Source organism: Lynx canadensis, chromosome B1 (genome assembly GCF_007474595.2).
Source record: "Lynx canadensis isolate LIC74 chromosome B1, mLynCan4.pri.v2, whole genome shotgun sequence".
NCBI lineage: Eukaryota > Metazoa > Chordata > Mammalia > Carnivora > Felidae > Lynx > Lynx canadensis.
The window spans coordinates 15415792-15438725 of NC_044306.2; the positions used below are offsets into that span (position 1 = coordinate 15415792).

Consider the following 22934-nt stretch of genomic DNA (forward strand, 5'->3'; position numbering starts at 1 on the left):
TAATAATAAATGGATGTACATAAATTCTAAACCATCTACCACGTAACTAGAGAGAGACTGAAGCATAGTATTTGAGAAGAAGTATAGAATAATATTTAAGATCCCAGATTCTAGAGCCAAATTCTGTCTTCCCAGCTTATTAGTTGTATGATTTGGAATTACTTAACTTCTCTGTGCCTCAGTTTCCCTAACCAAAAATGGAGATTGAAAATAGACCTATCTCATGGGGATTTTATAATGGTTACATGATTTACAGAAAGCTTGGAATGGCATGGGGCCCCAGAAGCTACTCAATAAATGCTAAGTACTATCATTATTTCATCTACCAACATCCTGTGATTAGTCCTTTATGCAGAACCGTAAGGTACAGAGTTAATAAAACAACAACAACAACAACAACAACAACAACAACAACAAAGCAGTCAGAACACAGGGGTGCCCGGGTGGCTCAATCGGTTAAGTGAATGACTCTTGATTTCGGCTCAGACCATGATCTCGTGACCAGGGGATCGAGTCCCTGTCAGGCTCCATGCTCAGTGTGGAGTCTGCTTGGGATTGATTCTCTCTCTCTCCCTCTCTCTCTCTGCTCCTCCCTCACACACTCTGTGTCTCTCAAAATAAATAAATAAGTAAACTAAAAAAAAAAAAAAAAAAAAGCCAAAACACACAGAAGAAAATTGGACAAACAACCTAATGTATATGAAAGCCTCAAATTGGATGGGATAGACAATTTACATATACATCAGCATAAAAAGTGTCAGAACAGGAAATAAGTACGAATAATTCTAATTAGAAAACGATTGATGAGCCACTACTATAAAGTATGTTTGGCAGTAAAGGGAAGGAAATCATAGCGAATGCTCTGAAAGGCTTTTCTCAAAAACTGCCTGCCAAGTGTGAACGCTTTAGCTGTGCTTCAGATGGTAGCTGTGAGTTCCTTCTTGTATGTCCTTTTAAATACCGAGGTCACAAAAATGAACATAATTTTCTTTTTTCAGATACAGAAATCTTTAAATCTCACTCTCTACCGCTGTAAATTTTGTTTAGAGAGGAGCAGAGTATCGGGTGTTTTCACTGGCCATCACTATCTTAATGTATTTGCTCAGCTCGTGCAATCTTGCGTCACAACTCTGTGTGAGTACGCGCGCGTGCACACACACACACACACACACACACACGAAAGTTCCTTCCATGACAACTGAGAAGGAACAGATAAGCAAAATTTCTTCAGGTCATACTTCTGGAGGAGAAGCTCCACTACTTACAATACCACTCACCATAGGTGCCACCAACAGCTGACTGCTAGGTGACTACTGCGGAGCAGAAGAGGTGGTGGGAGGAGGGTGGGGGGAGGAGCTCAGCTGGCGTTTGCCGGACCTGCCAAGGTCTCTCAGAACATTTGCCACAGGCCGACTCCTGTCCTGCTGCCCACTGGGCTAAAGGTAACTATGAGACAAAATTCACACTTGACTTCCCAGGAGAAGCGGGTGGAGGATGGGCCAATGGGCAGCTGGGAGCACAGTCACCCCACTGCTCCACCCATGGGCAGGGACAGGCATCAGCCAGTGTCACTGCCAGTGCCAGATCTGAAAACAGACACTGTTTTCTTTCTGCCTGGCTTCCCAATGAGAAGAGACAATGGGCATATTTTTAAAAACCAGTGAAATAAACGATCAGATGCTGGGCGGCATGTCGAACCAACAGGCGACGGACCACGAAAGAAACAGATTGTCCGTGGTATGGCCACAGCAGATTTATTCTAGAGGAACGCACAGGAGCGGAGCTACTCCAGTCCGGGAGCACAGTGAACACACGAGGCCAGCCAGGGTGCGCCGCGGGGGGGGGGGGGGGGGGGGCGGGGGGCCTGGAGCCGGCGGCTGGGAGGACGGCGCCCACCACCCGGTCCAGGCTCTCGGCGGGTGGGGGACACACGACACTGAGCCGGCGGTGTCGGCGGGGCGTGCTGAAGTGAGGGCTCCCTGAGCAAGGCCCGCACTCACGGAGACCGTGAGGACGAGCAGACAGAGGGAGTCGGGCCCGCTGGCAGCAGGCGGCCAGATTCCGTACTCAGCACAGCCAGCCGACGCTAAGCAACCCGACTGCGCCCTGTGCGGACCTGCCTGCCCCTCAAGTCACGCCCCCTGGCAGCCTTCTTCACGCCCACTGCGCCCCTGCGGCTGGAAAGGAATCTCCCACCCCTCGCAGACACACCCCTGCCCTTGGCTTTTCTCTCCCCGGGGTCCCTGGAGTCATTTCCATACAGCCCAGATCCTGTGAATCTGCAGGGGCTGTTCGACAGAATCCAGTCCTTGGAGGGGAACGTTAAATAATCCCCCCATAAACAAATACAGTCATAAGCTGGTGATTTTTTTTTTTTTTCTATTTTAAGCATCAGCAGGAGCCAAGCTGTAGACAGCATTAGAGAAGAAAGAAAAATGTCTATTTCTAGAGATAAGTCTAGGAAAGAAAACTTGAAAAAAAAAACACCTCAGAAAATTACTGATTTGGTAATCTTGCACCGTTGCAAGAACACTTTATTAGATACTAATCAGTAATGCTAAGGGTTGAAACCCAGCTAAATTCTTACCTTTAGTGGGTGATAATGACAAGGTACAACAGTTTAATTCATGCCTCTCAGCTCGCAGCCAGGTGACAGACAAGCTGAAAACCAGCTTCACTTAATCAACTGGTTAATGCTGTCCATAGGAAAACTAGAGCCCATCCAGTAAAGAACTAAGACAATCCTTCTTTTAGATCCACGTGAAGAATGACTCTTAAACATGAATACAAAGCATTCTAAATCTTCTTCCTTCTATGTAACTGCTATTAACGAAAAGGCACTTCGCGTATTTAGAAATGCAGGCAGACCTCATTCAGAGAATATTAGCCACAATAAATAGCCCTTCAGTGCTGCAGGTGAACATTAACACCACGCTTTAAGACAGCCCCCAACAGGTCTCTAAGAAGAATCAAGACCCACACTTGCCCACAGATGACTAAAACCCAGACAGACCGTACTTCTTATTCCAACGGTGTTCTAGTTGGAATATTTTTTTTATTAAATTCTTTCAAAAGCAAATTTCCACATCACCCTCTCAGGAAGTTTACAGCCCAGGCAAGTAATAATGCTGCTATTTGCTAAGAATATGATTCAATCGGATTAAAGGCTTAAGCAGCCAGTATTTCTCAGTTGAGAACACACAAGACAATTGGCAGCTGGCTTCTCCCTTCCCCAACAGCTACACCTGCACACCCTTCCTCCCAGCACTTAGGAAAAGTGTGTTTGTTCAGTTGGGTCCTTTGAATTTCCCAAAGAGCTGGAGTCTAAAACCACAGAACGACAGAGAACACAGCAATGGTTGGGGGAACGTGGCACACATCCAGCGCAAAGAACCATTGTGAAGGATGCCTTTAAGTAGCCCTGTGCACAGGACAGGACACAGGACAGGATACACAGGACACGGTAGTAGAAGCTGGATTGCACGACTGTCAGGAAACAGAAGTCCTGGTATTTATCCACCCAAACTTTGGGAAGAAGAGCTGGCAACACAGCACTGATTTAGTGTTTCAGAAAGGCTTTCACATCCTGTAGCTCACTGGAACATTGCAATACAAAATGATCATGAGGAAACTGAGGCTGGAGACTTAAGAGGTTTCCCCAAGGTGTATCCCAAGACGGGGACACCAACTTGACCCTAAAGTCATGCTTTTTCCTCTACACGAACAAATTCCTAACCTCTGCGGGGCCGCTGATCCTCTCCACTGGGAACATGCACATACTTCTCTGCACATGCGGCTCCCAAGTCCCCCGCAGCCCACTCCGGCTTAGAAACCGTGACAGCAGGTGGTTTCTAAAGGTCCTCAGCACTGACACTGCATGGCCTGATGAGAACCGGGCATCTGAACTCCCTTGTCTTACGTAACCACCAGGATTTGCCCCATCATCCTGGACTCTGAACATATGGGTCTAAGGCCACCCGGACACAAAGGTTTACCTCCTACCATTTTGTTTACACCACACCAAAGTGGTTTGGGGCCAGAGGTGACTCACAAGGGCATCGTTCTCTAAGGACACAGGGACAGACACACACACACACACACACACACACACACACACACACACAGACCTCCTATGATTTTGCAGATTTATACTTACATCAGCATTTTATTTTCTTCATATTGTTTACAAACCCCCCCAAAAAAATGGGTGACCGGGATGTTTCTCCCCTTCTAAAGTTCCTCAAGCTTTCATTCGGTTGAATAACAGCGGTTTGATGAAATACTTTGCTAGGAATGCAGCCTTGAAGCAAACCCACACAAATAGCACCCTTGCCCCAGCAGCAGCAAATGCAGAAATCCTGACATCTTTCCTTAAAAGCAGCGAGCCAAGCTGGCAACGCTGCCATTCCTTGCTCCACCTCCTGCCCTTGTACAATAGGCTATTTACAGAAGGCTGAAACTCCCCCTTTGTCCTGAGCTGGCTGGGCAGAGCTCAGCCTTGGGGAGGAACAAGAGAGCAGCAGCCAGACCGCGTGCTGTTCTTTCAGTGTGCCACTCCAAAACCCTTGGATTCGTGCTCCTTAACCCTGGCTGGCAATTCACCTAAAGCTAGATTTGCTTAAGCCGTCCCCTCCTGAACCAAAAGAGCAGTCGGGCTCTCCCCAAACAGGGATGCCGGCATCCACCAGTTGCAAAGGAAAACAGAGGTCTCTGTCCAAAGCCCATTCTATACATGAATTCCTGACCACGTTTGCTGCCTTTGGATCATCTCCTCATCCTGAGCATGAGAAGGAGAGAGACCATCTGGGTAACTTCAGGATCCCACGCACGGTGGGCAAATACTTCCACAGGGAATTAATTACTCCCATCCACTGCCATGGGGTGTTTCTTCCCAACGAAGTACAGTGAACCTTAAACCCACATAATTTTCATTAAAGTGACTCTCTGGGATCACGAATTCAATTTCCAAGCAGATTTTAAAAGGAGAAATGAAGGAGAGGTGCTCTGCTTTTAGAAACCTGATTTACTGAAATATTCAAGTCAACTTGAAAATTCTTTACGACACCACTCTCTGTCCACGCCATCAAAGTCAGAAAGAGCAGGACACGAAGTGTTTAAAGGTAAGCAGAGGGATGCTTGGGTGGCTCAGTCGGTTAAGCATCCGACTCTTGATTTCGGCTCAGGTCATGATCTCGTGGTTTGTGGGTTCGAGCCCCGTGTTTGGCTCGGTGCTGACAGCACAGAGCCTGCTTGTGATTTTCTCTCTCTCCTTCCCTCTCTGCCCCACCCCCACTCATGCGCGCATGTGCACGCTCTCTCTCTCTCTCTCAAAATAAAGAAATAAACTTAATAAAAAACTGTAAAGGTAAGCAGAAGGCTAGACTAATTTTCTAACCAGTAATATTAGGGTCATACCTCACCTGTTCATATTGGCCACCAAGCCACGACTCCCATATACGCCCCCAAGTAATGAGATTCCAAACACAATGTGCCCAACTTGAATGCGTAAACTTGTAGGGCTTAGATGCAATGGTCAAAGTCTACCCCTAACAGCTTCGTGTATTTATTAAATTACATATCTATTGAAGTCACGTGACAAAATAAATTACTTTAGAAACGTGTGCTCTTTCCCTATTTACATTTCCCTGATAGTTTATTAAAATTCTTTGAACACACTTCTTCACACAGGGCCTCAGGCATCCCTAGAGCCAGCCACTTTTGCCTTCGCAAGGTCAAGCCTCCAGAAATAGCAACCCAGCTAGTGTTAAATTCCTTTGCTCAGGAAAAGTTGAATTCACTTAGTTGGCCTTTCTGAGAACGAGGCGGTTTCAGGAAAGGTGCCTTCTTTACCTGATGGTGTTCAAAAGGAAGTGACCAAGAGGACACACCCACAAAATGAAAGCCTCAGGGACCCATGACGACTACAAGAGGGTTGTCGGGAAATCCTCACCCTCTCTTGGGTGCAGGTGCATTACTTAACATTCAAATGTGGGTGCAAACCGTGAAAAACTGGCAGACCCCATTCGTGAGGCTTGGAAGTCAAAAACGTAACACAAATATATACACAAAACAGTGCAAAACGAGGTGGCAGTAAGTGCACAAGAAATTCTGAGAGACGTCACACGCTCTCAAGGATTGCTGCATGCAGAAAGCAAAGGTGAGCCGGTCCTCGCAGGATGAGGGAGGCCCAAGAACGTGAGCTCCACTTTGGGCTCTGGGGATAGGACGGGACGGCCAGAAGCAACTCCCCACCTCAGCTCTAGGATTTTTGGCCAGGTAATCTGGAACAAGTGACAGGATTCCACTGGGTAGGAGAAAGGAAGGAAAACTCAGCTTGAAATTGCGCTTTCTTTAAGAGCCACCGTTTGCTAAGCACTTGCTGTGTATCAGGCACCGTGCTGAGTAATTAGACACATGACGAAATGTCATCCTCCTAACGGTCCTTACTGTATGGCGCCCTCATTAGCTTTGACTCAAAGACAGGAGACTGTGTAGGAAAAGTCCAGTGTCCTGCCCCAGCCCCACACAAGAACAAGACCAGAGGCCAGGACCGAAGGCAAAGCCTATGGACCGTAAGAGGCAGGCCTGTCACCGAGGCACATGGTGGTTCAAATGCAGACGAAGGTGCAAGGCGATGAACAGGATGCCAAGAAGCTGGGACAGACAGAGCTTTAAAAAGCCAGGATCTGAATCCCAATGTCCACCAAGCGATGGAGGGATACACAGGAAATGTGGCCTGTGCAGGCGATGGAATATCCCTCCGCCTTAAAAAAAAAAAAAAAAAGGAGATTCTGATACAGGCCATAAACTGGATGAACCTACAAAACATTATATGTGTTCTAGGGACTTCGATGAGGCAAATTCAAAGAGACAGAAATGGAAGCTACAGGAATGGAGGGTGGGAGGGGAAAGGGGAGTTATTGCTTCACAGGTACACAGTTTGTGTTGGGGATGATGAAAAATTCTGGAACTCGGTAACGGTGACAGTTACACAATATCGATAATGTAATGAATGCCAATGAACTGTATGCTTAAAAGTGGCTAAAATGGTAAATTTTATGTTATGCCTACTTTACGATAAGGCATTTTTAATCGCTAAAACAAAACAAAACAAAACAAAACAGGATTTAGTAACTCAGTGGATATAAGTGGAAAAAAAGAGTCGGAGTCGGAGGGCTGGGTTTTTGAGCCCGGGAGATTGACCGGTGGAACAATGAGGAGCAAAGCGGTGGGGGAGGCTGGAAGACGGTTTGTAGGCAGCTTCCCAGGGTCCTGGAAGCCCCCTTGTGCGAGTGGACCGGCCCATCCTCTCCCCACGCGTCTCTGGGCGAGCTCCCCTCCGGCTCCCTGCCTCAACAAGGCTGGGAGGGCCAGTATCCCAGGGCGGAGCTCTGGCCCGTTCCAAGAGTCTACCAGAAAGTCTCCCCATGCCTCCACGCCCACGCTGCATTCTCCAACCTTGGGGTCTCCTTCCCTTACGGCCTCCTCCCGAGCCCTGTCTTAATAACATGTCCAAACCGACCCAAATAGTTCAGTTGCTCTAATAAATCCTTACGTGACCTCCTCAGAGGCAGTCCTGAACTCCAGGAATATGTTATCTGTAGCCCTTGCGTGACCCTTAGCATCTCCTATTTTACACTTATGTTGAGCGTCTGCTTCTCTTACATAGATGCTTCTCTCTCCTGGGGCCAGGGCCCCTTCCCATCTGTCTTCATAGGCCCCTGATGCTGGACATACCGCCTTGCCCAGAACAGGTGCTTCATGAACAGTTACTGAGTTAGGAACGACCCTCTGTGATTCTGACCAGTTTTCTGCTACAGGTCCCAGGAGGGTGTATTTATAGAACAGTGATTCTCCAAAGAGCAAGGAGGTATTTGAAACATTTCTAAACTTTAGCATTCTCCCTGTACACCCCACGCTGCTGCTGCTGCTGCTGCTGCTGCGAGCCATTGTGCTAGAAAGGAGTAAGCAGCACCTCCTAGGTGATGTGGAGGGGAAAAGAAAAAGCTTGCAAGACACTGATTTAAAGGCTACATAAAAATACTCCCTTGCCCCTTGTTGTGATGAGCACTGGGTGTTTTATGTAAGTGATCAGTTACTACATTCTACTCCTGAAGTCAGTAATGATAACTAAAAAAAAGCAAAACTCTCTTGCCCATCTTCCCATGATGTTTTTCATTTCTCAAATTGTTACACTTCTATATAATGTCACCTCAAGGTCATCTAAGGGCAAGGATCCTCTTTCTCCTTAGCAGATGTGTAGACAAATATTCAGACAGGAGACTGTGGATTACTTTTTGAAAGATCAAGGTTGCCCACAAGAAGGGGAAGAGGGTAAACAAATACCTCTCTTGAGTAGAAGTGCAAATGCCAGAAGGAGGGCTTGAGTCCAGAGCTTGATACCCGGCTGGCCACCAACGTCTAGAAGTGACTATTCTATGACAGAAAAGAGAATCCTCTAAACCAGAGAAGCATCCCAGGAGCTAGAGAGCAATGGTGGGACTGCGGTGAGGAGAGCCCTCAGAGACTCCCCGAACACCGAGCACGAGCACGAGCACCGGGTGGGTGGCCATCTGAGCGGTAAGGGATGCTGCAAATATGACTTGCCCAGCATTCTCCGGAGGGCGGGGGGTGGGGGGGAGCCATCTGGTTCTCCTCCCTTCTCTCTTCAGCATAGACACGAAGACCTGCCATGTCCAGCCAATTGGGGAAGTGATAATTCTAGTTTGGACATGCCCAGCGAAGACATCCAGGTTATGTGAGTGGCATGGATTCATGAGGGAAAGTTTCTATTGAAAAAAAAAAAAAAAAAACTCTTAAGAGAAGCAAGATGTTTCCATTGGCCTTCAAACACTGTTAACACTGTTAAGTGAGTTCTCAGAAGTCACTTAGACGAGGCAGGGACATTTCTTGGTAACGGTCGGAGACGGGGCAGGCTTGGGCAAAATGGGTGACCTCAGCCAGTCAGCCTCACTTCAGATAATGGAGACAAGACCAGTTTGCTAGGTTGACCCAACCCTTCTGAAGAGGCTTCTGTGGGTCCGGCTCCCCACTTGTCAACTCACCAAGTGAATCCAACAAGGCATGTTATCTCAGCTGACATCTGGCCCAGGAAGGGCCCTAATTATGTCTGTAGGACTGTGTATTAGAGAACACGACGCCATGGTCCAGGGGGTACGGCCCATTATGTACAGCCTATTATGACCATAGCTAGAGAAGGAAATAAAATTTCTGTTGCCACGAAAATAATCCACAACAGACTCTCCATCTTCCCGGCCTCTAGGGAACCACAAAGCAAGGCAGGAAGCAGGAGGCTCCTCTTCCTGGGAGGTGGAGAAGAACTTAATAGTTAAGAGGACGAATGTCCTTTTACAATAGCCAGAGCCAGACCCCGTGAGGCAGGAACTCCTGTCCACTCAGGGCCCTGGAAATGGGGAGTAGGGTCCCTCTGTTTGAGAAACCGCACAAAGAGAGGGTACCTAAGTCCCAGGGTCCCTCCGGATGTTTTGTCCCAGACTAGTCACTTTTAGGAGTGAATACGGAAGGAGACAAAACAGGAAGAGTAGGAGGTAGGCTCAGACGTAACAATCTGGTTGTTTCAGGTCCCGGCGGTGCCCCTGACGGGCAACAAAAATCTTGAGCTAGCTTCGTCGCTGCCTGTGTGGGCCTCCGTGGGGATAAAGAAAGGACGGGAATAGAGGAAATGTGTGCCCCCTTCAATCACTGACACCATGCAGCATTTCCAAGACAAGGCCAGAGAAGGCAAAAGATGGTGACATACCCCTGACGTTCAGGACTGAACAACAGGATTCCACCGCCACCCAGAAACTCCAGATGACAGCACGACACAGAGAGAAAATAACTGTTAGAAACTGCCAATTCTAGGGGCGCCTGGTGGCTCAGTCGGTTAAGCAACCGACTCTCGATTTCGGTTCAGGTCATGATCTCATGGTTTGTGAGTTCGAGCCCCGTCCGGCTCTGTGCTGACAGTGCGGAGCCTGCTGGGGATTCTCTGTCTCTCTCCTTCTCTCTCTGTCACTCCTCCCTCCCCTCAAAATAAATAAATAAATAAATAAATAAATACATACATACATAAATAAATAAAATTAAGGAAAAAAACTGTTAATTCTATGCTGTGGCATTTGGGTATTTATGATTTTATTATTCGACTATGTACTTTGCTGTTATTATTTTTTTATTATTATTTTTTTTTATTTCTCAAGATAAAGAAGATATAACTAGGTCAATTCGGTTCATTTCCTCTTGTATTTATGTATTTCCCACCTGCTGCATAAACGGCCTCGGGCGGCAACCTGTCCTTCTAGGAGAATGACAGATGGGGTGGAAGCCCTGCCCAGAAAGTCCATCCCTAGGCTCCCACCGTCCGTGTTGGGCCCTGACCAGCTATGTGGGCACTTCCACGTAAGGGCACCTTTGAGAAAGGTTCCACTGCTAATGAACAAAATCACAGGGAAAAAAACCCCACTTTCCCTCTCTCCCAAACAGAAGTCCAACAGCATTTGCAGTGTTTCCTCTGCCTTCGACGAGTTTAGGGTATCAGTGAACAAGCACACCTGCGAGAAAGAGTTAACCTAACTATCTAGACGAAAAGTGAAGAAGTAAGTGGTGGAGGGCTTCGGGAGGGAGAGAACACTATGGATGAACCAGAGTGGGCGATGGGAGGGCCGGCTAGAGAGCCAGGTGGAAGCAGCCAGAGGCAGGTGGTGGGGGTGAAATGCCCTGAGACCCAGCTCGTGCCGGCCGGTGCTGGGGCAGGGGAGGCTGGCAGTTAGGAACGACAGAGCCACAAACCAGGGTGGAGGATGCCCTGCCTCCGCCCGGGCTAAGCAGCCGTTAGCTGCAGGAGCTTGTCCTCATGCAGCGGGGTGTAGTTTGCTGAGCGTCCCATGTCCCCGCCAGGGTGAGGCCTGGTGCAGGAGACAGCGAAGAACAAGGCCCAGTCCTTGCTCGCAGAGGTCACCACGATCAGATAGCAGTGACCTGGATAAGAAGGCTGAAAGGACACAAGGTTGGGTAGAGTTACTTACACCTCTTAAAATAGATCGCGGTTTCAGAGGGACTGACAAACTAGTGGACCGGCTTAGCGGCGCAGGGTTAAGTGGGAGATAGAACATAGACAGACCTCTACCCAGAGAGGAAGGCCGGCCACTCACACATGGGGACGCTTTTGAGGGTTTACAGATTTCAGCGTGGGACTGTTGTGTCCCTAAACAGCAGAGATGAAGGGAGCCCACCAAATATGCTTAGGCTGTGGGCCTCCTCAAGACAGAACAGAGCCTTTGAAAGAGGCTGGGACCCCGTTCTGACTTTTCGATTTCGTCAGCTCTGGGGAAGACGTTGGTGGTGTCGGGGGAAGCAGCATGTGAAGTAGAGAAAGAGTTGCAGGATTAAGCCCACTGCAGGAGGAGGGAAAAGGGCGGGGCTGGAATAACTCCAAGGGTGCGGGGAACCATGGGAAGAGTGGGTGGCCCGCAGGAGGCTGAAAACCTAACAAATCCAACAAGTTGCAGAGGACTGTAGAGTAACGACCTGGCGTTTAAAGGAAGGAAAGGAAGACAAAGAGATGGTCTCATCTGGCTGTTACCTACTTGGAACACGTGACACTAGCTTGGGGTCTACTTTCCCCGTACGTTTTGTTTATATTTTATTATGAAAATGTCCACGTGGATTTAAAAGTACACAGAATAGGAAAACAAACCCCCACATGCCCATGACCCTAGCTTCGGCTTTCCCAGGATCAACACTTTGCTAATATTGTCTCATTTTACACCCATTAAAAAAAAAAAAAACAACAACAATTTTAAAGCAAATCCCAAACATCTTACTATTCAGGTGACACTTCTGAGGCCCATTCGGCGCTATGATCCTGCGGTTTGGGGAACGATTTGCGGGGAGTAAAACTGACTAGCACATCCACATGCTGCTTCCTGCTAAGTGACTAAACGTTCAACAAAGAAAGCCAACCTAAATATTGACTCGAGGTGCTACACCCAGCATGATATTTGATTGTCACACAAAGAAAGGTCTATATGTTCAATCTGAGATTTACAGAGCACTCCGTATCAAACATTGCTCCCATCTCAGGAGACACAGTAGTGAATAAATCAGAAAATAAAATAAAATCTTTGTCCTGATTTTAAGGCTTCTGCATTTTCAAGCTTTGGGTCCAAAGTCAAAACATACTCTGGATTTAACATGACTCTCCTGAAGTCCAAGACCACTTTTTAAAAATTTTTAAATTTATCTCTTTAAGTTCAAGTTAGTTAACATACAGTGTCATATTGGTTTCAGTAGAACCCAGGGATTCATCACTTACAACACCCAGTGCTCATCCCAACAAGTGCCCTCCTTAATGTCTGTCACCCATTTAGCCCATGCCCCCCCCACGTACCTCCCCTCCGGCAACCCTCAGGTTTGTTCTCTGTATTTAAGACTCCCTTATGGTTTGCCTCCCTCTCTGTTTTTATCTTATTTTTCCTTCCCTCCCCCTATGTTCATCTGTTGTGTTTCTTAAGTTTCACATATGAGTGAAATCATACGACGTTTGTCTTTCTCCGGCTGACTTATTTCACTTAGCATAACACACTCTAGTTCCATCCATGTTGTTGCAAATGGCAAGATTTCATTCTTTTTGATCGCCGAGTTGTATTCCACTGCATATGTACACCACATCTTCTGTATCCATTAGTCCATCGATGGGCATTTGGGCTCTTCAAATGACATACTGGATAAAAGGGTTAGTATCCAAAAGTCTATAAAGAACTTAGCAAACTCGACATCCAAAAAACAAATAATCCAGTGAAGAAATGGGCAGAAGACATAACTAAACACTTTTCCAAAGACATCCAGACGGCTAACAGACACATGAAAATATGCTCTACGTCATTAGGGAAATACAAATCACCACCACAATAAGATACCACCTCACTTCGAGACCAATTTGACATCAATCACAACCTAGTTTCGCAAAGGAGTTTTGATTCCCCCTTAACTGACAAACTGAGTTCTCTTGCTCTTTTTTTTTTTTCCAAGTGGCATTCAGAGGTATCTTGCCATGCTGTTGGTAGAGAAGGAGTTAATTTTCCGGTTCTCTGAGCTTTTTTATAATGCATCCAAACTAATCAATAAATGCCTCTTAATATGTAACTACATTTATAAACTCTAGACATTTGCAAATATTTTCTGAACATTATAAAATACACATATATGAATTTAAGCTAAAAAATGAGTATCTGAGTAGTTCTAATATACCCACCCTGCACCCTGGATGGCCTACCTCCGCCACGGGCCACATGGGCCCCATTTTGGGACGACTGAGCAGTTCTTGCAGCTTCTCTGGGCACCTGCCTGGCTAGAGTCTCTGTCAGTTCTTGACTCTGGGAGGCAACAAATAAAAGTGCTAATTGCAGGGGTGCCTGGGTGGCTTAGTCAGTTAAGTGTCTGAGTCTTGCGATTGGCTCAGGTCCTGATCTCACAGTTCGTGAGATCGAGCCCTGAGTCGGACTCCACGCTGAGCATGGAGCCTGCCTGGGATTCTCTCTCCCTCTCTCTCTGCCCCTCTCCCACTCGTTCTCTCTGTCTCTCTCAAAATAAATAAATAAACATTAAAAACAAGTGCTAACTGGAGCACCCCCCCCCCCGAAAAGCTTGCTGCCGCTAGGGGGCAGTGTAACAGTGCTTGCACACAGACTTTCCGTCTAAGAGGGAGACAGAGGTAATCAACAACTCCGTGAGGGAAAGGAGTTGGAGCGGGCAGGACACTGGCAGTGAAGTCACCTGGCCCAAGCCTGAGAGCCCGAGGGGGCTGGGCCAGCTAGTCTGGAGGAAGGAGAATCAAGGTCGCAGGGCCACGGCAGCCCAAAGCTTCAGCCCCTGCCTCACGGGCCAGGGATGTTCAGTCTGCCTACACTTTAGAGGGGTGCCAGCCTCAATGGCGCTCATCTCTGACTCCTGTCCGAAGAGGGCAGCACAGGCTGGCTCTGTCTTCAGAGTCTAGCCTGTCTCTGGGCTCTCAGCCACACCTCTCTGAATCTCGGTTCCGTCCTCCCATGAGGTGGTTGGTTGGACTGCTTGACAGGCAAGTTCCCTGCCAGCCCCACATTCTGGGGCACCTTGGAAGCGTGCGTGAGGAACAATGCGGGTAATTGTCCTACAGAAGGAACAAACAGCTATTTGACCATTTCACTAGTAGCACAGAAACAAGGTATGATCTTAAGGAGGAATACCAGGTAAATGAAGACGACGGTACAGTTATGTAAGATTATCTAGAACTTGACACTGATCTGCTTCCCTTCCACATCCCGCAAAGCCTACAACCACCTGCTGTTGAAACCTCTCTGAAAGTACCCTGAAAGAGACACCACGGCTGTACTCCTAAACACTAAGTTCAACCCAACGAAAGCACAGGCTTGGTCTAGTGATTTTCGATACCCTGATCTTTGCTGCAAGATCTCAGTTTTGCGCAGCATCATAATTTACAAATTTGGAACACTGAAATGTATATTCTTGTCAGCGATCCCCTTCTACAGGACACCTGACTGTCTGAATGTCTCCTGGTCTCAACTGGACATCAGACAATATTAAGCGCTTGCTAGCAGTTAAGGTGCCATGTTAAATGCTGCTGAAAACATGCAAAAGATAATGATTAGGTCTCCTACATGCCCAGAGCTTAGAATGCGGCTGGGGAGTCTATATGAGGAAGCAAGATATGCTCACATGAAAAGGCAAATGAAGGAGAGAGGGGGGTGCTATTCATAACACGAATAACCAGTACAGCCAGGTATCAACCGATCCAGAAAGAAGTAGGCCACTGCCCCAGAATGGGTTCAGGAGATCCTTGGATGGACCAGGCACCAACCCTTCAGAATCTGAATTAGGGGTGGGGGCACTTGGAGTAGCAGCTATTCCTAACCAATATGGGAGAATTTCAGCATTTTAACCACCACTGCGGCTGCTGGCACATCTCAGCCAGCTGAACGTTAGCCTAGGGTTCCAGTGAGGGATCCAGAGTCTCTGAGGAGCAGGTCCACGAGGAAGGAGGCTGGAATGAGGAATGTCATTGCAGACAGGCCACAGTAAATGCACAGGGTCCATGAGGCCCTTCCAGGACATGGGAAGGCCACTCAGGCCAAAGAGAGAGCTCACGGATAGAATCTTGGGATGCAGAGACCTTGGTGCAATCCCGTGCTCCCAGAGTCTGCTTTCCAAAAGTCCCGGGATGTGGGTGGTTTGGGACAGGCACAGGAAACAGCAGGTTGGAACCAGACTCTAGAAGCTCCCAAGAGCCAAGCTAAATAAAGACTTGGGACCTTATAGAGGGAGCCCCGGAAGGCTTCTGGGCAGAGGAGGGATTCAATCAGAGAGTTCTTCATTAAGGAAAGTCATCATTCTCTCCCTCTTTTTTCAACGAGGGGTCTCTACTGTCTCAACCAGAGAGGTGACAGGCTATGGTTTGGGCAGTGACGTTGAGGAAAAATTGGTGTATGTTGTGCAATACTGTACAGAGTAAGTGAAGATAGGTCGACTGCAGGGCACAAAACAAGAAGTACACTGAGATCTGGTCATTCTCCGAACAGGCCCAGGGCCCAGGAACAAACTCCACTGGGTATCATGGCCAGAGGGGAACACAGGTTGTGTAACCTGGGCTAAATCACCCATGACCTGCACAACGATTACTGTGTCTGCAAGGGAGGAAGTTATGCTATTTCGATGTTCAGGGAGGCTGGGATATTTAGAAGTGCCGCAGACAAAGGTGACTCAGGAAGCAAGTATATATGTGGGAGCAGGGGTTCCCGCCCCTGCCCCCTTCAACCACAGCAGCCCTGCTTTTATTCCGTACCTTGGGGTTCTGCCTAAAACTGTACTAGAAAAAAGGCACCCAGGGGCGCCTGGGTGGCGCAGTAGGTTAAGCGTCCGACTTCAGCCAGGTCACGATCTCGCGGTCCGTGAGTTCGAGCCCCGCGTCAGGCTCTGGGCTGATGGCTCAGAGCCTGGAGCCTGTTTCCGATTCTGTGTCTCCCTCTCTCTCTGCCCCTCCCCCGTTCATGCTCTGTCTCTCTCTGTCCCAAAAATAAATAAACGTTGGAAAAAAAAGAAAAAGAAAAAGAAAAAAGGCACCCATATCCAGTAGGCGATATAACACTGTGCCTCCAAACCCTGAAAACTCACAATTCTGTTCTCTTGTCTCTAACATGCTGAGAAAGTCTATTTTTGGTAAAAGTAACCCGAGATGCACAGCAGGAAGCAAACCTATGTGCCATGGTGAGACCAATCTCTTGCTTAAGTGAGTGGCTCGACCATCTCTGCCGAGCGTGGGTCCCTGTTCCCGGCCACACCCTCTCTTCCTGCCACACACTTGATGCATTAACCGTGCACCTCGACGGTTCACCAGTCTTAATGCGACCAAGGGCAGGCAAAGCCTTTAACTCTTTAATTCTCTAGAAAGTCATAGCTCTGGACCAGGTGATCTTGTCACTCACTGAAGCAAGCTGAATCAAAATTTGTTGTCATTTCAGCGCTCTGGTGGTACAAGACAGAGTGTAAAAATGAGGCCAGGAGATATCAAGGAACAACGACACGGAAAAAGAACCACTTCTGTCCTGTCTTGCCACTAGCTAGGTAACCTGGAACTTTGCTGACACTCCTGGGCTAAGAACCTTTCAAGCTCTAGGGAGGCAGTTGAGCCAACCAATTAGGAGCTCAGGCCCCGAAGTCTGACTTGCGTAGGTTCAAATCCTGGTTTGGGCAACTTCATTCCTGCCCTTATTCTTTTATCTTTTGTAAAGCAGGGATAATAGCAGGACCTACCTTGCAGGGAGGATTAACTGAATTCACACGATATCAGAAGCACTGAGAACAGCGCCTTGGCCTGTTGGCTGTTATCATCACCTTTCACGTCCTGAGCCTGCCCCTGCCGGGCTGTGGCCACTGCCTCAGTCAGCTCACAGACCCTGCTTTGTAGCTGACGGCTGAGCCCTGAGGGAGAAACTAGTCTCTGTAGCAACCTTCTCTTTACTCTGGTTATTTAAAGAATAAACAGTGTTCGAGGTATTTGGGCCTTAGATATATGCACATTTCTCTCACAACCAACCTGAGGGGAAAGTACCAATTTCTTCCTCCGCCAAAACTGTGCAAAGGGACAGATAATACATTTATCAGAAGTCCTGCCAGAAAGAGGAAATGGTATAAATGTCAATCCACGTTTCCTCCTTTGATGCCCTCATTTTTTCCATTTATCTTTCCAGACCATTGAAATCCAAAAATCGACAGCTTTGGACTAGAACACATGAACCCAAAAGTTCATTAAAACCATTCACTAACAGGGGCGCCTGGGTGGCGCAGTCGGTTAAGCGTCCGACTTCAGCCAGGTCACGATCTCGCGGTCCGTGAGTTCGAGCCCCGCGTCAGGCTCTGGGCTGATGGCTCAGAGCCTGGAGCCTGTTTCCAATTCTGTGTCTCCCTCTCTCTCTGCCCCTCCCCCGTTCATGCTCTGTCTCTCTCTGTCCCAAAAATAAATAAACGTTGAAAAAAAAAAAAATTAAAAAAAAAAAAACAAAAAACCATTCACTAACAAAAATAATTTTCAAATCATTGCCAGTGCCAACAGTTTTAAAGCAGAACACGCCTTAATTTTTCCAAAAGATACATTAAATACAAAAGAGGCTTGGCAAACTGTTCTGACGCAGTTGTTCTTAAATATCCAACAGTAGGAGAAGGGTAAGTAAATTGGAACATATCCCTTACACCACATTATGCAGCCATTCTCAAAACTTAGTTTTGGAGAAGGTAACAACATGGAAGAATGCTCACAATATAACTTAGGTGATTAAAATTAAACTATCAGGAGAGCCTAGGTGGTTCAGTCAGTTAAGCGGACTGTGGCTCACGTCATGATCTGGTTTGTGAGTTCGAGCCCCGCGTCAGGCTCTGTGCTGACAGCTCAGAGCCTGGAGCCTGCTTCAGATTCTGTCTCCCTCGCTCTCTGCCCCTCCCCCAATCGTGCTCTGTCTCTCTCTGTCTTTCAAAAAAAAAATGTTAAAAAAATTTTTTTAAAAACATTAAGAAATTTTTTAAATCATCAAAATTTTTATCTTCAATTAAAACTATATGCTTAAAGTACAAAAAAAAGTTGTTTAGAAAAACACTAAAAGGAAATACACAAAAAGGTTAATAGCATCTATTCTCTTGAAGACCTTTTTTTATAGTTCCCAAATTTTCTAGAAGCAGAGGTTCGTGTTATAATGTAAAAAGTATATAATATATAATATTCCTATGTTAATATAATTCTTATAAAAGTATATATTCCTATTATAAATACTTTCACATTTACATGCTAAACTTTTTATAATTTTATATTTTATATACATATACATACACACACATATGTAGGTTTTCTGAGGCAAATGGTTTTGAATTAGGTGTTAGATAGCTTTCAAATTTCATTTAAAACTTGAAAAATCCTCATAAAGAGAATTAGCCCAGGTACCTACACAGAGCCACCAGTTTTGAAATCTTAGATTTTTTTTGTGCCTCCAGCCAAATGCATTCTTCTAGGCAGGCAGCACAGGGGAAGAGAGCACTCACCTACACCTAAGCTCTCGTCCAAAGAATGTGCCCTCCCTCCAAGCCAGCCATGTTTCAAGAAAGGCTCCATATTTCATTCTCTCCTCGGAATTGCACAAAAGTTACAACAAACCAAATTCGACATTGTCTACAACTCAGCCAAGAACTTCTAAACGTCGTTGGAATGTAAAGAAAAAGCAGAGAAAGTAACATACCACCGATTACGCAATAGCTTCCTCTTGTCAATTTTTTCAAATTATGTATCACTTTGGGCTCACACAAACTAGAAATTCCTGTTGAGCTGAAATCTGGGCATTTTCGGTAAGGAATTGGAGATAAAAGGACAATCTTGGAGTTGCAGCCACAAACACTGGTAAATTGCCTCCACTTTCTAGCTTGTGCGCTTTCCAAACGCGTTTCTGTAAAAGCTCTCAGAGCCCCTTCAAGTACTACAATGTTGAAAATTAAACCTAACCAGGTGCAGCTTCAGATCAGCTCTGTTCAAGGAGACTTTGTCTCTAGGCATGAGCGCCAAAGACAAATGATCCTGATGGGTTTCTCTGACCGCCAAGTTGGACTGACCACCTGCAGTAAACACTGTGCACCTACAGTCTACCTCCTGACGAACCTGCCTGCGAGAGAGAAAGGCTTGAATCCCAAGATTTCAAGTAAGGCCACAGGATACCAATAGCTTGGAGCTGCCTTAAAGGAAGTTCCTCTGTATTTTTTAACACAAGAGTCTATCCCATTGCATCATCCAAACAATACTGTTCATAAAACGTTATTAATGGATTCTAACTTAACAGTATTTGGATACGAAAGTCGGTATGTGCAGAAGAATAATGAGCTCATGCTTTATGAGGCAAACCTGCCCAATACATTCAGCAACTGCCCTTAAAAATTATACATATTCATCTCGGGTTATGGAGTCTCAACATCTAGAAATTACTGGTATTCCTATAGTCTTGCTCTTTCCAGAAAAGTGAAACTTGAAGGGAGAGAGGAGAAATCCCCAGCTGTGATGACAGAACAACCTGGTCTTTCCCCAGCCCCTCCTCTGAACACAACCATTTTCCACAAGCCAGCTAACATCAAAAACGAAAGACATAGTAAGGCCTGTGGCATGTGAGCACGCTTTCAGTTATTTCAAACTTCATCTGAAAGAGAGGTAGCTAGGAAAATACCTCTATGATATAAACCGAAACCTGTCCCAACCTGCACTTGTCACAATTAGCTATCTCTTAAACACCCCAAGTGAAAAAGCCCAGAGATCTCTTTTGAGTCAGGCTGCCTGCAATAATAATGAAAATATTGCCAAAATATGCATAACAGAGCCAGGAAGGAAATAAGTCAAAATGCTTATAATTGTGAGGGAAGGGTGATTTAAAAAAAAAAAAAAGTTTTTTTCTGTTCACAGTAAATGCATAAAACAGAGGTCTATAATATGCCTACACTATTTGAAGGGAGGAAGGGAGGTATGAGGTTGGCTACTTTTGAAGATTTTTTCCTAGTCCTAGAATCTGAGCTCATGAAAGACTTTCGTTTAACGCAGACCTATCACAAATAAGGAGTCAAGTTTCAGACTGGGAAGGGATTCTCCCAGTTGAGTGAAGGCAAGAAAGAACATCTCAGAAGACCGGCTCCATGCTGATGGGAAGCAAGATTTCCTTTAAAAGTTCCACCTCCTCAAGTCCACTAATGTGCCCATTGAACCTGCCATGGCCACTTGAAAATGCAGAATCAACCAGAAACTTTCGATTGACTTTTTGTTTGTGTTAAGCAAATAACTGTTTACACCGAGATAAACACAGGTGAAATTTGTGTCAGACACTATGACATTTCATGTTTTTCTCATGCTAAGCAAAGACGAAAAATAAAAGAAAGGGTACTGACAGTCGGGGGGCACTTGGGATGCTCCTGTATCAAGAAGATGCTCAGAACTGTTAACTTTAAAAGGCAAACAGCACTTCTACAATGGTCTTAATTAAGCTCCATCACCTTGTAAGTAGGTGGGGTGGGGAAGGGATCTGCGATTGTAAATACACACTGAGAAGTGTCGGTCTCTAGGTTCTAGTCCACGTGACCATTCAAGTCCTTTACCACCACTTCCCCAGGCTACAAGACGACAGGTATCATCGCTGCTTCCTAATTTCAAAAAACACCAGGCTTCTTACATCAGTGACTCCAACACGGCTATGGGCACTCCTCCAGAGACACCGCGAGAATTTCTCCTTTTAGCAACCGGCTTTTGAGGCTGCATTCGACCCTCCTACAAGCGCTCCGCGCAGGGGCCACCATCACGCCGAGGTAGCAGGACGTTCCGGCTCCGACGCTTTCAGGCGCGGTCCGAATGCGCCTCAAAAACCCTGTCACGGGGACAGGCGCCCCGGCCCCGCTGGACCATCCCTCGCATCTGAAGCTCGGGGTCCGGCTTCCGGGACGGGCGGGTCCCCGCCGTCACACAGACCAGAGGCCGGTCCCGCGGCGCGCGTCACCCGGACCCCGCCGTGCACCAGCCCCCGCGCCCGCGCAGCCCGCGGGAAACGGCGGCCGGGCATCCCCGGCTCAGGCACAGGAAGCGGCGGCGGGCTCTGGCGGCCCGAAGGCCTCCGCTGCCGGGAGAAGGGGAACCGAGGGCAGAGGCCGGAAAAGCGGAACGTCCCCGGGAGTCGAGGGGCGGCTCACGCGTCTCCGCCGCGGCCGTCGCCTCCCGGGCTCGGGCCGGCGGAGCAGCCTCAGCCCAGCGCCTCCGCCGAGACCACCGGCGCCGCAGCCGGGAAAAACGCGGCTCCCGGCGGCAAAAGCACTCACCTCCTCGGCTGGCCGGGCCGCTACGCCGCCGGCTGTCACCTCAGCCCACTGCCTGCCCAGCGCCGACTCCGGATGCTATTTAAGGGCGCCGCCGTAGTCGCTGCGCCCTGGCTGCGCCCCAGTCTCAGCCGCCGCGGAGCCAAGCTGCTGCGGGTGCGCCAGCCGCTCCCGCCCCGCTGGCTCCGCCCCGGCCCCAGGCCCCGCCTCCGCTCTCAAGCCCCGCCCCCGACGCGCGCCCATCTCCCGTCTGGGTGCGCGCGTGCCGGGCTGACTGCTGGCGGGTGCAGGGAGGCGGCGAGCAAACTCAGGAAGAGTCGCTTCTCCTGCCTTCGATTTCATAGCGAATCTGTGGAAGGGCAAAGGGTATATCGTAGAGCTTCAACCTAGAAGCCCGGCCAGCCCTGGGGTCCCGTTGCCACGAAGACCGGCAGACGCCCTTTGTCATTTTCCTCCCCCAATTGCCTGCCTTGCTGACTTCTAGGCGGGCAAGGATTAATGCGGGAGCAGGGGCGGGGGCGGGATCCTGGTGACCAGAGGTCTTCCTTTGCCTTTTTTTTTTTTTTTTTTTTTGTCATCCACATGCACGACCCCTTTTAGCCCGATTTCACCACGGTTTTCACATGGAGTTTCGCCATAGTCTTTGGCTGGGAACACTCTTGTCTGGACTTCTGCAATGCCCTGGTCGTGAAGCAACGTTGAACAAATCAAACCGGGTATAGAGAGAGCAGAATGCAGGCTTGATATTGCTCAAGGGCAGTATTCACCTGCCAAGTTCTTGGGGCCTGTATATCCTGCTCAGCAGTGGCTGTGGTTTTGAGGGGTTCTGCATCCCTGCGTTGGCCATTTGGAATGAACTCAGGCACAGAGGCTGAATGCTAGTGAGGGCGAAAGTACTCTTGGAACTCATGCAATCTGCTTCCAGAGCATATGCACATAATAACCACTGGACTGGACTGATACTTACGTTTTTGTGAGCCTGAGCTCCCCGGACACCTCAAGCTTATTGGGTTCCCTGGAGCAACTAATATCTCAAGGACTTACCTCCCAAAGTGTGCCAGGTACCCCAGGACAGCAATGGTGAGGGCCACCCACACTCCAGTGGCCTCTGTAACCGCTCAGTTCTCCAAGATCCCCTTCTACACATAGGCTCTCCATCTAAAATTAGAAATGTAAAAAAAAAAATGTAAAAAAATAAAAATAAAAAATAAAAAAAAATAAAATTAGAAATGTACTCCACTTTCGCTTTTATTGCTTTCCACTTGGCTAATCCTTGGTTTCTCTGCTTAGATCTCTCTCTCCTCACCCATGATTTCATCATTTGAGCCTCTTCTTTTTTTCTCTTGCTTCTCTAACTGGTCCTTCCACCTCTCCATAGGCACGTCCAAGTTCTGTGCTGTATTGGTTTGTAACCTGCCATTACACGGTATCACAAACCAGGTAGCTTAAACAGAAATGTATTGTCTCATGCTTCTAGAGCCGAGAGCTTCAAAATCAAGGTGAGGGTGCGATTGGTTCCTTCTGAGGGAGAAGGGAACACAATT

The 22934-nt window shown here is 47.6% G+C and overlaps 1 protein-coding gene across 4 annotated transcripts in view; it reads right to left on the bottom strand.

The window, feature by feature from the left end:
• Window positions 1-21550, bottom strand: part of ACSL1 (acyl-CoA synthetase long chain family member 1) — a 72597-nt gene extending 51047 nt beyond the window's left edge. For 2 of the 4 annotated variants that reach the window (XM_030312123.1, XM_030312122.1), the window contains exon 1: window positions 21394-21497. The gene's annotated coding sequence lies outside the window, so the exon portion shown is untranslated. Of the gene's footprint in view, window positions 1-1277; window positions 1472-21393 lie in introns of those variants that run through there. The other 2 variants (XM_030312121.2, XM_032592808.1) reach the window with 2 other exon arrangements.
• Between the last annotated feature and the right edge of the window lie 1384 nt (window positions 21551-22934).